This window comes from Rhododendron vialii, chromosome 7a, assembly GCF_030253575.1.
Source record: "Rhododendron vialii isolate Sample 1 chromosome 7a, ASM3025357v1".
Lineage (NCBI taxonomy): Eukaryota > Viridiplantae > Streptophyta > Magnoliopsida > Ericales > Ericaceae > Rhododendron > Rhododendron vialii.
Window position 1 is genome coordinate 20,770,834 of NC_080563.1, and position 13,162 is coordinate 20,783,995.

Sequence of the window (13,162 nt, forward strand, 5' to 3'; positions counted from 1 at the left end):
TTAAAAATTAAAAATATTAAAACTGTAGGAAATAAGGAGAAGGGAGAAAGAAACGAGTAAGGAAATGACACGTATGATCTTTAACCCCCGAAAGAAATTTGGAAATGCTAGGATGGGGCCTTGGATGCTTGAGAGAGATCTCTGATTACATCTATATATAGGAAACTAGCGTTTGTGTCTGTTCGATGCACGGGATAAAAAAAATTCATTGTTTTATTTTCAGTCTCGTGTATCAAATGGGCAAAAACGCTAATTGATAAAAAAGATAGTTTAATTTTTTGTCCGGTCTTGTATTCGTTGCACGCTAACATTGGTCTCATTCTACATTCTATACATTGAAAGACGTGTGCTGAAAATGAATTTGAAGTACTACGTGACGGTGTCCAGTGGCATAGACTAATTTCTCTCTCTCTCTCTCTCTCTCTCTCTCTCTCTCTCTATAAACAAAAAAAATTAAAAGTCCAGAAAATTAGGAATGAGGGTTTGAAAGCTTGTGAGGTTCAAACACATTTCTATAGTATATTGACGGATAAATAGATAGATAGATAACCATATTACTTCTCACTTTCATTCTTAAACTTAGATATTACGATTCTTAACCTGCTAGTATATGTTTGTATTGAATGTGTTCGTTTTGGGTCTCAAAGCCCAACTCATTTCTTTACGTATGGTTCCCAATTATTTTTTCTCTAGAATTACTCTTATTCTCTATCTACCTATCTCCACCCATTCCCCAAAACCTCTCTCAAAACTCAAAATATGACCACATTAATAAAAGTCTCCAATACTCAAAAATTAAAAATTAAAAAAGATAAATTTCCCTTCTTAGACAGAAAGTGCCCCTGCAAATTTTCTACTAGGAGGGTACAATGGGAGCCCCAATTTTTTGCATTTTGCATTTTTGGACTTTTTTTTTATGATCAGAATGTATTGATTTGTAAAGTATTTGAGAAATATGTGCATAATATATTTTGTAATAGAAGTAGTGTTTATGAGTATTGTTACCCAAATTATGCAACCTAGAGGGGGGGTGAATAGGATTGCTAGTAATAATTACCAATAAAAATTTATCTCTAACAATATATGCAAACAATAAGTATGCAATCAAAATAGAGAGATAGAGAGATAGAACCCGTTTATAGTGGTTCGGTCCGGATTTGTCCACGGTCCGGCCCTACTCCACTTCTCCTCAAGCAATTACTTGAAGGTTAGACTAATCTTTAAAAGATTACAACTTGTAAGTCTTGCGGGTGCTTACAAGAACCGAATGCCTCTAGCTTTCCCGAGGAGCTAGCACAACCGCAAGAATTTTCTCCGAAAACTTCTCAAAAACAATAACATCCAAATTCCAACCCGAATTTGGTCTTCTAAGCTTTCAAGTGTTTGACTCAAACACTCACTTAGGAAATACAAGTATGTGAAGAAGGTATGAAAATTATCGCTCACGACTTGTACAAATTTTCTCTCAAGAATAATATGAAAGTGGAAGAACAATGAGAATTTTTGGCTTTGATCTTTTGAGAATTTGCTCTTGCAATAATATGGAATGTTGTAGCTTGTGTGTGTACTCATTAATGAGTTCTTGATGCCTTATATAGCCATCCATATGCTTCCTAGCCGTTGGAAACTAGCCGTTGGAACTAGCCGTTGGAAACTAGCCGTTGGAAACTAGCCGTTTGAAACTAGCCGTTGGAAACTAGCCGTTGGAAACTAGCCGTTTGAAACTAGCCGTTGGAAACTAGCCGTTTGGAACTAGCCGTTTGATAGAGTGGTCATCCGGGTGGTCGTCCGGTTGTCACAGCTTTCTGTTCAGACAGCCGGCTTGTCAGCCGGTTCGTCAACCTGTGGCTCACAATTTCATCTAAATAAACCGTTAAAGCATGTATTGAGCTCAATAAAGTCTTTGTAAATATAAATCATGAATCCAAGAGACTTTATGCTATATTTCAAGGTCACGAAAATATTTAATTCGGGAATCGACTTTTCGATAATTTTGTATTTGCCGAATAAAAATATCATTGAATTAATCATCAAAATAATTAATAGAGATGCATATAAATTTTCACAAATTATAATGCATACATTTTTCAACAATCTCCCCCTTTTTGATGATGACACAAAATGATAGTTTTTATTCAAGTAGGAGTTATGCCAATCTCCCCTTAATACATGCACCAAAGCAGTTATCTACGATCAACGAGTAATAGCAATAATCATCAGATCATAGCAAGCAATTTTTTTAAATTTGCCCAAAATGGCAAGATAGATCAATTAAAACTTGGTTTTTTCTCCCCCTGTGACATCATAAAAAGAAACTAAAAAGAGAAAAACAATAGGGCCATGGTTCCAGCACCATGCCGCTCTTGCCCTGTAGCACTCTATCTTCGTTCATTGAGAGCTTGGCGTCCTTGATTTTCGTATTCTCGAATAATGGCTGCTACAACGGCAGCTATAATGCCAATCCAATACCACAGAGTATCCACATTTACATTCCATCCGAACCATGGTGGTATTCTCATGGTAAGTAACGCACACAGCAGAATGAAGATAAAAAGTTGCATCCAAATGGTTTGGATAAACAACCTGAACTCTGCTCGTTCGGCATCTCTTTCGTAAAACTCAAACGGTAACCCTTGCGGTATGTTTGCCATTGCTTGATGAGAGATTTAGGCCGAGAGAGAAGGAAAGATAGATAGATGAAGAGATAGAGAGAGTGTTGTTGAATTTATAGAGTATGAGATTGCCGAATTGTTTGAAATGCTGCGCCGAATTGTTTGAAATGCTGCGCCGAATTGATTGAATTGCTGCGCCGAAAGAGAGATAATAGGGGATGCGGCACCGAATAGAGATAGGATAGGGGATGCGGCGCCGAATAGGACAAGAATAGGGGTGGCGCCGAAAAGAACAAGAATAGGGAAAGAAAATTGTGTTCGGGTGTTTATTGTTGTGTCCCCTTAATACATGCTCCCCCTAAAAGAGAGCTTTTTAAAGAATGCGAGGGGTATTACCGAGAATGATTATCCCTGCAAGCTTAGAGACAAGAAATTCATATCGGCGAAGTATGTAAGAGACAATTTAAGCACTAAGCCATGAAGTTCATACAAACTAAGTGTAACAGACTTAATAAATCAGAGTTAGCAACGCAAAAGCTTGAATAAGTCTCAACCTCACGGTTGTCCGGTTGGACATCCGCTTGGACATCCGACTGACTGTCACGACCCTGACCCGCCCCTTGAGGTCTTAATCATGACAAATGCCAGTGATTTCTAGCAGAGGGCTCCCAAAAGACAGATTTCCAAAACCCACGAAATTATCAGCATATAACAGATTTGTTCAAGACTCAAAATAAATGATCAAACTTGATTCTTGTACATCTAACCAACACTTAAACATGTAAAGAAGGTAGGAGATCCCTACCTCGAGGGTTAGAAGCAAGCCCGAACATGGAGGAAACCTCAAAGTGCTCCGATCATGATTCTTCTTCGATCAATAGGAAGATCTCGTCGCGTAGAACAACTTTAGTACTTGGGATTTTTCCGAAATCTCATTCTAAGGCGATGAAATCGAAGAGAGAAGTTTGGAGGAGAGGTGAGAAAGAGAGAGAGTCGGTCGAGGGAGTAGAGAGAGAGAAACGTGTGTGTGTCTGCCCGGAAAAGAAAAGAAATATATGTGGGGGAGAATTATCCCCTACACACACCTTCACTTAAACACCCATGCATATTACACTTGCATCCCGAACTTCTAAATTCTAGCACATTCGACATCCGAACTCATTCTCCATTTTATATCACAACTCATGCCTTAATAAAACATAAAGAATTATGGAAATAAAATACGGGTCTCTACACTGACAAATGCAGGTTAAGTCCAGAAAACGTTTAAGAGGAGTAGCATTAAAGACCATAAAACTGTTTTTCTGCATACCAAACACAGGAAAATGAATCATATGATAAAATGTTTGGAGGGTGATTTCTTTATCAAGATCATTTGTACTCTCCATCAAGTATGATATTTACGAATTCAATCAACTCAACATTGAATCCAAAAAAAAAAAAACTTTTGACATCAAGAACACAACTTTTTCATAAATGATTAGACATGCCGAGTTCTCGTCGAATGAAACAAAATTGTTCTTCACCAAGGGGTTTTGTGAAAATGTCCGCCAATTGCTTGTCGGTACTAATAAAGTTAAGTTCAATATCCCCTTTTTGAACATGATCTCTTATAAAATGATGTCTAATCTCAATATGTTTTGTTCGAGAATGTTGAATTGGATTCTTGGTTAAGCTAATTGCACTAGTATTATCACATTTAATAGGAATATGATCATATTGCAAATTGAAATCCTCCATTTGTTGTTTGATCCACAATATTTGGGCACAACAACTTCCGGCCGCTACATATTCCGCCTCGGCGGTAGATAGAGCTACGGAATTTTGTTTCTTGCTATGCCAAGACACTAGAGAGTGCCCTAGAAATTGGCAAGTCCCACTTGTACTTTTACGATCAACTTTGAAACCTCCAAAATCCGCATCCGAATAACCAATTAAATCAAATGCAACTCCACGTGGATAAAACAATCCTAAGTCATGAGAACCGCCAACATATTTAAAGATACGTTTAATAGCTTTTAAATGCGATTCTTTAGGACATGATTGAAATCTAGCACACATGCAAACACTAAACATTATATCCGGTCTACTTGCAGTGAGATAAAGTAATGAGCCAATCATACCTCGATACATCTTTTCATTGACGGCCTTACCATTCTCATCTTTGTCTAGCTTAGTTGATGTGCTCATTGGTGTGCTCGTTGGCTTTGATCCTTCCATGCCAAACTTCTTAATAAGTTCTTTCGCATACTTGGCTTGGTTGATTAGGATCCCCTCATTAGTTTGCTTGATTTGAAGTCCGAGGAAGAAGTTAAGCTCCCCCATCATACTCATTTCAAATTCACCTTGCATACACTTAGCAAACTCTTTGCACATATTATCATTAGTGGCACCAAAGACAATATCATCAACATATATTTGAATAATGAGCATATCTTTACCTTTGGCTTTAATGAAAAGAGTAGTATCAATTTTTCCACGAGTAAAGCCATTGTCAAGCAAGAATGAACTAAGTCTATCATACCATGCACGTGGTGCTTGCTTCAAACCATATAAAGCTTTTGAGAGTTTAAAAACATGATCGGGGTATACATGATCTTCAAAGCCGGGAGGTTGTTTGACATAAACTTCTTCATTTATGAACCCATTCAAAAATGCACTTTTCACATCCATTTGATAAAGCTTGAAATTTTTGAAAGATGCAAAGGCAAGCAATATGCGAATAGCCTCTAATCTAGCTACCGGTGCAAAAGTTTCTTCAAAATCAATACCTTCTTCTTGATTATAACCTTGAGCAACAAGTCTAGCTTTATTCCTAACAATATTTCCGGATTCATCTAGCTTGTTACGAAAAACCCATTTAGTACCTATAATAGTGTGATCAAGAGGCTTAGGTACTAATGCCCAAACTTTATTCCTTTCAAATTGATTTAACTCATCTTGCATGGCCAAAATCCAATTTTCATCATCTTGAGCTTCCGGAAAGTTTTTAGGCTCAATTTGAGAAACAAAAGCTTGATTTTCACAAAAATTTCTATGAGACGAGCGAGTGGTTACCCCTTTCGAAACTTCTCCAAGAATCAAGTCTTTTGGATGGTTTTGCACGAATCTCCAATCCTTGGAAAGATCTTGGTTGTCTCCCATGGCATCTTGAGGTTGATTAATAATTTCATCTTCTTTGATTTGAGAGCTTTCTACTTGAGTATCACCATCAACTTTTTCTTGAATTTTCAAGTCATGAATCTCATGTGTAATCTCTAAGTCATCATTATCAACAACATCCTTAGTAGCACAAGGATTAGATTCATCAAAGGAAACGTGAATAGATTCTTCAACAAGATTAGTGCGCTTATTATAAATTCTATATGCTTTGCTAGTAAGAGAGTAACCAATAAAGATGCCTTCATCCGATTTTGAATCAAATTTACCCAAGTCATCTTTTCCATTGTTTAATACATAACATTTACAACCGAAGGCATGAAAGTAATTAATGTTGGGTATTCTACCATTCCAAAGCTCATAAGGAGTTTTCTTGAGGATAGGCCTAATTAAAACTCGATTCAAAATATAGCATGAGGTATTAACGGCTTCCGCCCAAAAATATTTTGGCAAAGAGTTTTCACAAAGCATAGTGCGGGCCATTTCTTCCAGAGTACGATTTTTTCTCTCTACTACTCCATTTTGTTGAGGAGTACGAGGTACGGAAAAGTTATGACCAATACCATGTTCATCACAAAACTTTTCATATAAAGAATTGTCAAGTTCTTTTCCATGATCCGTACGAATGTTAGAAATAACAAATCCTTTTTCATTTTGAACTCTTCTACAAAGTTTAGTGAAATTAGGATAAGCCTCATTCTTATGAGCTAGGAACATCACCCATGTATATCTAGAGAAATCATCAACAACAACAAGACAATAATAGTTTCCACAAAGACTTGGAGAGCGAGTTGGTCCAAACAAATCCATATGAAGTAATTGCAAAGGTCTAGTAGTTGAAACAACATTTTTGGACTTAAAAGAAACCTTGGTTTGTTTTCCTTGTTGGCAAGGACCACAAAGTCTATCTTTTTCAAATTTGATTTTAGGAAGACCTTTTACCAAATTTTTTCTAGAGAGTTTTGAAATAGCATCCATACTTGCATGTCCTAGGCGCCTATGCCAAAGCCAACTATTTTCACTCAAAGCGGAAAAACATTTTATATCACAATTACTTAAATCATTGAGATTAAAAACATATACATTTTCAAATCTTTGTCCAACGAAGAGTGTCTTGTTGCTTTTGACATTTTCAATGATACATTTGGATTTTTCAAAGATAACACGATTTCCTCTATCACATAATTGACTTATGCTAAGAAGATTGTGTTTTAAACCATTAACAAGTAAAACATCTTCAATAATAGGAGAATTACCTATATTGCCGATTCCTATGATTTCACCTTTGTTGTTGTCTCCAAATGTGACATGTCCACCATCTTTAGACGAAAGAGAATTGAAAGCCCTCTTGTCACCGGTCATGTGTCTTGAACATCCACTATCAAGGTACCAACTTCCTTCCTTGAGAGAACTTTTGAAGCATACCTACAATAGCACATCAATTCTTGACTTTTGGTACCCAAATCATCTTGGGTCCTTGAAGGTTAGCATTGATACGGTTCTTAGGAACCCAAACCTTTTTTGCATTAGAAGATGAGTATCCTTTCATAGGACATGTAGGAGAAATATGACCAATTTTACCACAATAATGACATGTCAATTTAGAATGGCTAGAAGGAGGAACATCGTTTTCAAAAAGATTTTTGTGTTGAGTGGGATTATAACCAATTCCGGCCTTGTGAAAAGAAACCATTTGTTTTCCAAGAAGAATGTCTAAACTTTCTTTTCCATTAGTGAGTTTTGAAAGAGAATTAGTTAAATCATCAATTTGTTTTTCTAAAGATTCGTTTTTGGAAGTATCCTTCAAATACTCTTTTTCTTTTTCCAAAGAGGTTCTTAAACTTTCATTTTCTTCCTCCAAAATATCTTTCTCTTCAATTAAATCATCTATTTCTAGTGAAAGATCTTTAGCAACCTTTTTAAGAAATTTGTTTTTAGAAACAACCTTTTCAAATTCTACTTTCAACTCTTTATAGGCAATAAATAATTCATCAAAGGAATAGGATGAGTCGAGATCTACCTCGTTTTCTTCGATGGCCATGAAACACAAGTTAGCGACCTCTTGTTGCTCATCGTCCTCATCGGAGCTACTATCGTCACTATTGTCCCATGCGGCCATCATAGCTCTCTTTTTGTCCTTCTTTGAATATTTTTTTGCATATGGACATTCACTTTTGATGTGGCCGGGCTTCTTGCACTCGTAGCAAATGATTGGATCCTTTTTACTACTTTCTTCTTTGCCTCCATCTTTTCTTGAAAATCCTCTGCCTTTGTGAGATGCTCTATTTTTGAGGAGTTTCTTGAACGTTTTTGTGATGAGCGCCATTTCATCATCCTCACTTTCGTTGCTTGAATCCTCCTTGCTTTTTGATTTGCTTGTTGTACTTTTGAAGGCAAGATCCTTAACTTTCTTCTCTTTTTCACCCTTGAGGTTGTGATGCATTTCCTCCGTCATGAGAGATCCCATGAGCTTGTCCATCGTGTATGTTGAGAAATCTTTGGATTGTAGGATGATGGAGGTGGTAGTGTCCCAATTGGTTGGCATGGAACGGAGCACCTTCCTTGTCATTTCGGATTGACTGTAAATCTTTCCAAGAGCTTTTAAACCGTTAGTAATACTAGCAAATCTAGCAAACATTTGAGATATAGATTCATCCGGTTTCATTTTGAAGAGCTCATAGCTATGCACAAGAATATCAATTTTGGACTCCTTAACTTGACTATCTCCTTCATGTGACATTTCTAACTTATCCCATATTTCTTTAGCCGATTCACATGCGGAAACACAATCATATTCATTGGGAGTAATAGCACAAAAAAGAAGGTTCATAGCTCTATAGTTCTTTTCTATTGAAGCCTTTTCCAAATGACTCCACTCATAATCTGGTTTAGGCATAGTCTCTTCTCCAACTTTCTTAGTAGGAATAATGGGACCATTTTTGATAATTTTCCATAGATCATAATCCGTGGATTGAATAAAGATCATCATTCTATTTTTCCAATGAGAGTAATTTTCTCCGGTGAACAAGGGAGGTCTATTGGACGATTGACCTTCGATACAAGAAACATTACTAGTGGTTGCCATGGATCTTAACTCTTAGATGGTTAAATCTACAAACAAGAGCCGAGGCTCTGATACCAATTGTTACCCAAATTATGCAACCTAGAGGGGGGGTGAATAGGATTGCTAGTAATAATTACCAATAAAAATTTATCTCTAACAATATATGCAAACAATAAGTATGCAATCAAAATAGAGAGATAGAGAGATAGAACCCGTTTATAGTGGTTCGGTCCGGATTTGTCCACGGTCCGGCCCTACTCCACTTCTCCTCAAGCAATTACTTGAAGGTTAGACTAATCTTTAAAAGATTACAACTTGTAAGTCTTGCGGGTGCTTACAAGAACCGAATGCCTCTAGCTTTCCCGAGGAGCTAGCACAACCGCAAGAATTTTCTCCGAAAACTTCTCAAAAACAATAACATCCAAATTCCAACCCGAATTTGGTCTTCTAAGCTTTCAAGTGTTTGACTCAAACACTCACTTAGGAAATACAAGTATGTGAAGAAGGTATGAAAATTATCGCTCACGACTTGTACAAATTTTCTCTCAAGAATAATATGAAAGTGGAAGAACAATGAGAATTTTTGGCTTTGATCTTTTGAGAATTTGCTCTTGCAATAATATGGAATGTTGTAGCTTGTGTGTGTACTCATTAATGAGTTCTTGATGCCTTATATAGCCATCCATATGCTTCCTAGCCGTTGGAAACTAGCCGTTGGAACTAGCCGTTGGAAACTAGCCGTTGGAAACTAGCCGTTTGAAACTAGCCGTTGGAAACTAGCCGTTGGAAACTAGCCGTTTGAAACTAGCCGTTGGAAACTAGCCGTTTGGAACTAGCCGTTTGATAGAGTGGTCATCCGGGTGGTCGTCCGGTTGTCACAGCTTTCTGTTCAGACAGCCGGCTTGTCAGCCGGTTCGTCAACCTGTGGCTCACAATTTCATCTAAATAAACCGTTAAAGCATGTATTGAGCTCAATAAAGTCTTTGTAAATATAAATCATGAATCCAAGAGACTTTATGCTATATTTCAAGGTCACGAAAATATTTAATTCGGGAATCGACTTTTCGATAATTTTGTATTTGCCGAATAAAAATATCATTGAATTAATCATCAAAATAATTAATAGAGATGCATATAAATTTTCACAAATTATAATGCATACATTTTTCAACAAGTATAACAATCAAAATAGAGTATTGGTTGGTTTTTGACCTTCCTACCCTTGGTTATTTATTATTTTCTTATAATGTGTATGAATAACCATTTTCAATATTTTTTAAAGATAGTGTTAATTAAAGTATTGTTTGGCTCTTTCACTTCATAAATACTTGTTTTCTCATATTTGAAATTCACCAATATTTTATTTTTTGCTTAGTATAAAATTGCAACTACTCCCTCTGTCCCTTAATAAATATCCATGTTAATATTCCAGATATTTTAAAAAATTATTTATATCTTTCGAAGTATATTATATTTTTATATTTAATATAGATCTTATTTGATTAGATCTCAATTGATCCTATGAGACAAAGTTTTGAAAATTATGAAAACACTATAGATTGAAAGATATAACTAATTTAAAAAAGTGAAATTGGACACTTATTTAGGGATAGAGGGAGTATTACCTTTAAAAAATATTTAATATTTTTTTTGTTTGTTTGAACATTATTTCATAAATACAATTATTTCGTGATGGAGATAAAAGGGAAAAAAAATATCACAGTGGGAGGAGATCAAAATCTTACATACAGGCCGGCCAATCATCTGCGCTGTGTGTGTCGTCGTGGGGTGGAAGAGGCAAGGCTACGTATATCAGTGAGGGAGAAAGGTGTAATTTTCAAATATGACAATTTTAACGTTGCACCAAAAAGGACAAGTCAAAAACCTCTTCTTCCCCTACTTTTGCTTTTCGCTCCTTATATATCATCCAAACATATCATATGTTTGATTCGATGGAATCAATGAATAAAATCATTCCAATAGCATATTTATTCTTATGCTTGATTTACTATTAAATGATGAAATGATCATTCCAAATAAAATCACTATTCACCTTAGTAATTCAATAGGCATTCCACTCAAAAAATAAAGGAATTGTCATTATATTTTTTTGTCACACCAAAATTACTAGTGCCACTCCAAAAAGTACTATAGCCACACCAAAAATGCTATTGCCACTCCAAAAATTACTATTGTCACATCATTCCATTGCAGATGAAAATGGTTATTCCTAAGTACAACCAAATTTAAGAATGAGAATGGATATTCTAATCTCATTTCCCCAAATTTCATTCCATTGAACCAAACATACCGTAAGCGGAATTTGAAATTTTTGCAGTGACTTACTAAGCAAACTGGTTGTCAATTTCATAAAAAATATATTAAAACTTGCATCACTCTCACAAACTGGTTGTCAATTTCGTAAAATTTAACGTTATACAGTGGAGGGATGATTGATCCATGGTTCCCTTATATATGTGATACAAAATAAAACCGATTACAAGTTTAATTGACGATCCAAATAGATAATTTCGTAAGTCTTGACGTGTTCAACGTTCTTGTAAAAAAAAAATTTCATTAGACATTGACATCCGATATTTCTTACAAGTGAAATAGACGGAAGAGTCTTATTTGTGTATTTCAATTGCGACAAAAGTCATTCAACCAAGCTTTTATCAAACTTCGATCGAGATATACTAAATGAACATCTCAGATCATGAATTATATGACCGTGATGAGTTCCATTTTATGTCACAAAAAGAATCTTTTGAGAAATTATCACATTAAAAAGATGTTGACAACTTGACGCGGACTTTCAAATTATTTTGAGCTATTCTTTAGGTTTTTGATGATGCGACTATTCAGGTCTCAACCGTGAATCACTATTTTACAGCATCGAGTCAACATATGCCAAATAGCGAAAGCACTCCTAATTAGTACTCCATCCGTCCCTAAATAAGTGTCCGGCGCGCAAAATTAGGCCTTCGAAAAGATACATTTGTTTCGTTAAAAAAATTAAATTTTTTTCACAAATCAATAGATAGCAATTAGTTCTATTCGATTGTGAAAAAAAATTAAATTTTTTAATAAAAAATATGCATGTTTTGTAAAGCCTAATTTTACGTGCCAGACACTTATTTAGAGACGGAGGGAGTAATACAATATGTTAACCGCTTCCTCCTTCCCGAGTTGAGTTTTCTAGACTTTGGAATCTCCGCAGCCCACCGGCATCATCCTCGCTCCAAAGCCATCAACATCCAACCAAAATCTGACACTACACCCACCAATCCATTAGCAGCACAAAATCACTACCAACAACGTAAATCCAGTTCTTTTTTTTTTTTTTTTCCTTCCTTTTTTGGAGGAGAAGCCCATTTACAAAGAGGGGAACCAAGCTCGCAATCAAAAGATCAAAAATCTGAAGCAAGAATAGCTTGTATCTGGATCAACAGCTAATCGCAAAAGTTCCTGGCTCGAGCTAGCTTTGCTCTTTGACCTAGATGACATTCAATATCACGTACACATGATCCTATACTTATATCGGATAATTATATGCAATTTCCTATTTGAGAATTTAGATCAAGATCGATTTTCATAATTATTGTCGACGAAAGCTGGTGGTGGTGGTCTTATTAAAAAAACGCTGGCAATCCGGAAGAGAGAAAAACCTTCGGAGGCTCTCCATTCTTATGGAATTAATCATTCTTATCGACAAGATGGATTGGAAAAATATAAAAATATGAACCAATGTTGAAAAAGTTCATATAGGATGACACTTTAGACAAAAAAAAAAAAAAAAAAACAGTTGTTTGATTATTTTTTTTGTCATTAGTTATTTTATTTTTTTGCTTTTGGTCATAATATTTTACTTTTGAGACTCACTCGTCGAGACGGATGATTAGTCCAAAAAATATTATGTAAATCTAACAAAAAATTCAGAAAAATGAACAAAACACACAAAATGAAAACACAAAAAGTTATAGATTGTGGTAAAGAAATGTAGGAATGATCAGTTAGGGTAGGGTGTATGGGGATTGCATAAAAGGTCGTTTGATTTTACTAAAATTGGAAAGTTACGGTGAGCAGTAAAGAATTTTTTTTTTCTCTTTTTTTTTATAAAAGTAATTAATTTTTACACTCTCCAAATTGATAACCACACTCTTCAGGGAAGTGCCAAAATCAATGCCATATAAGGATTGATTTCATTTTCGGTACTCCTCAAATTGATTTTGGGATGCGGTTATCAATTTGGAGAGTACCAAAATCACTCCCCTTTTTAATAGTAGATCTATTGTATCTGGAAATGGACATTCCATCCAGTTAAAAA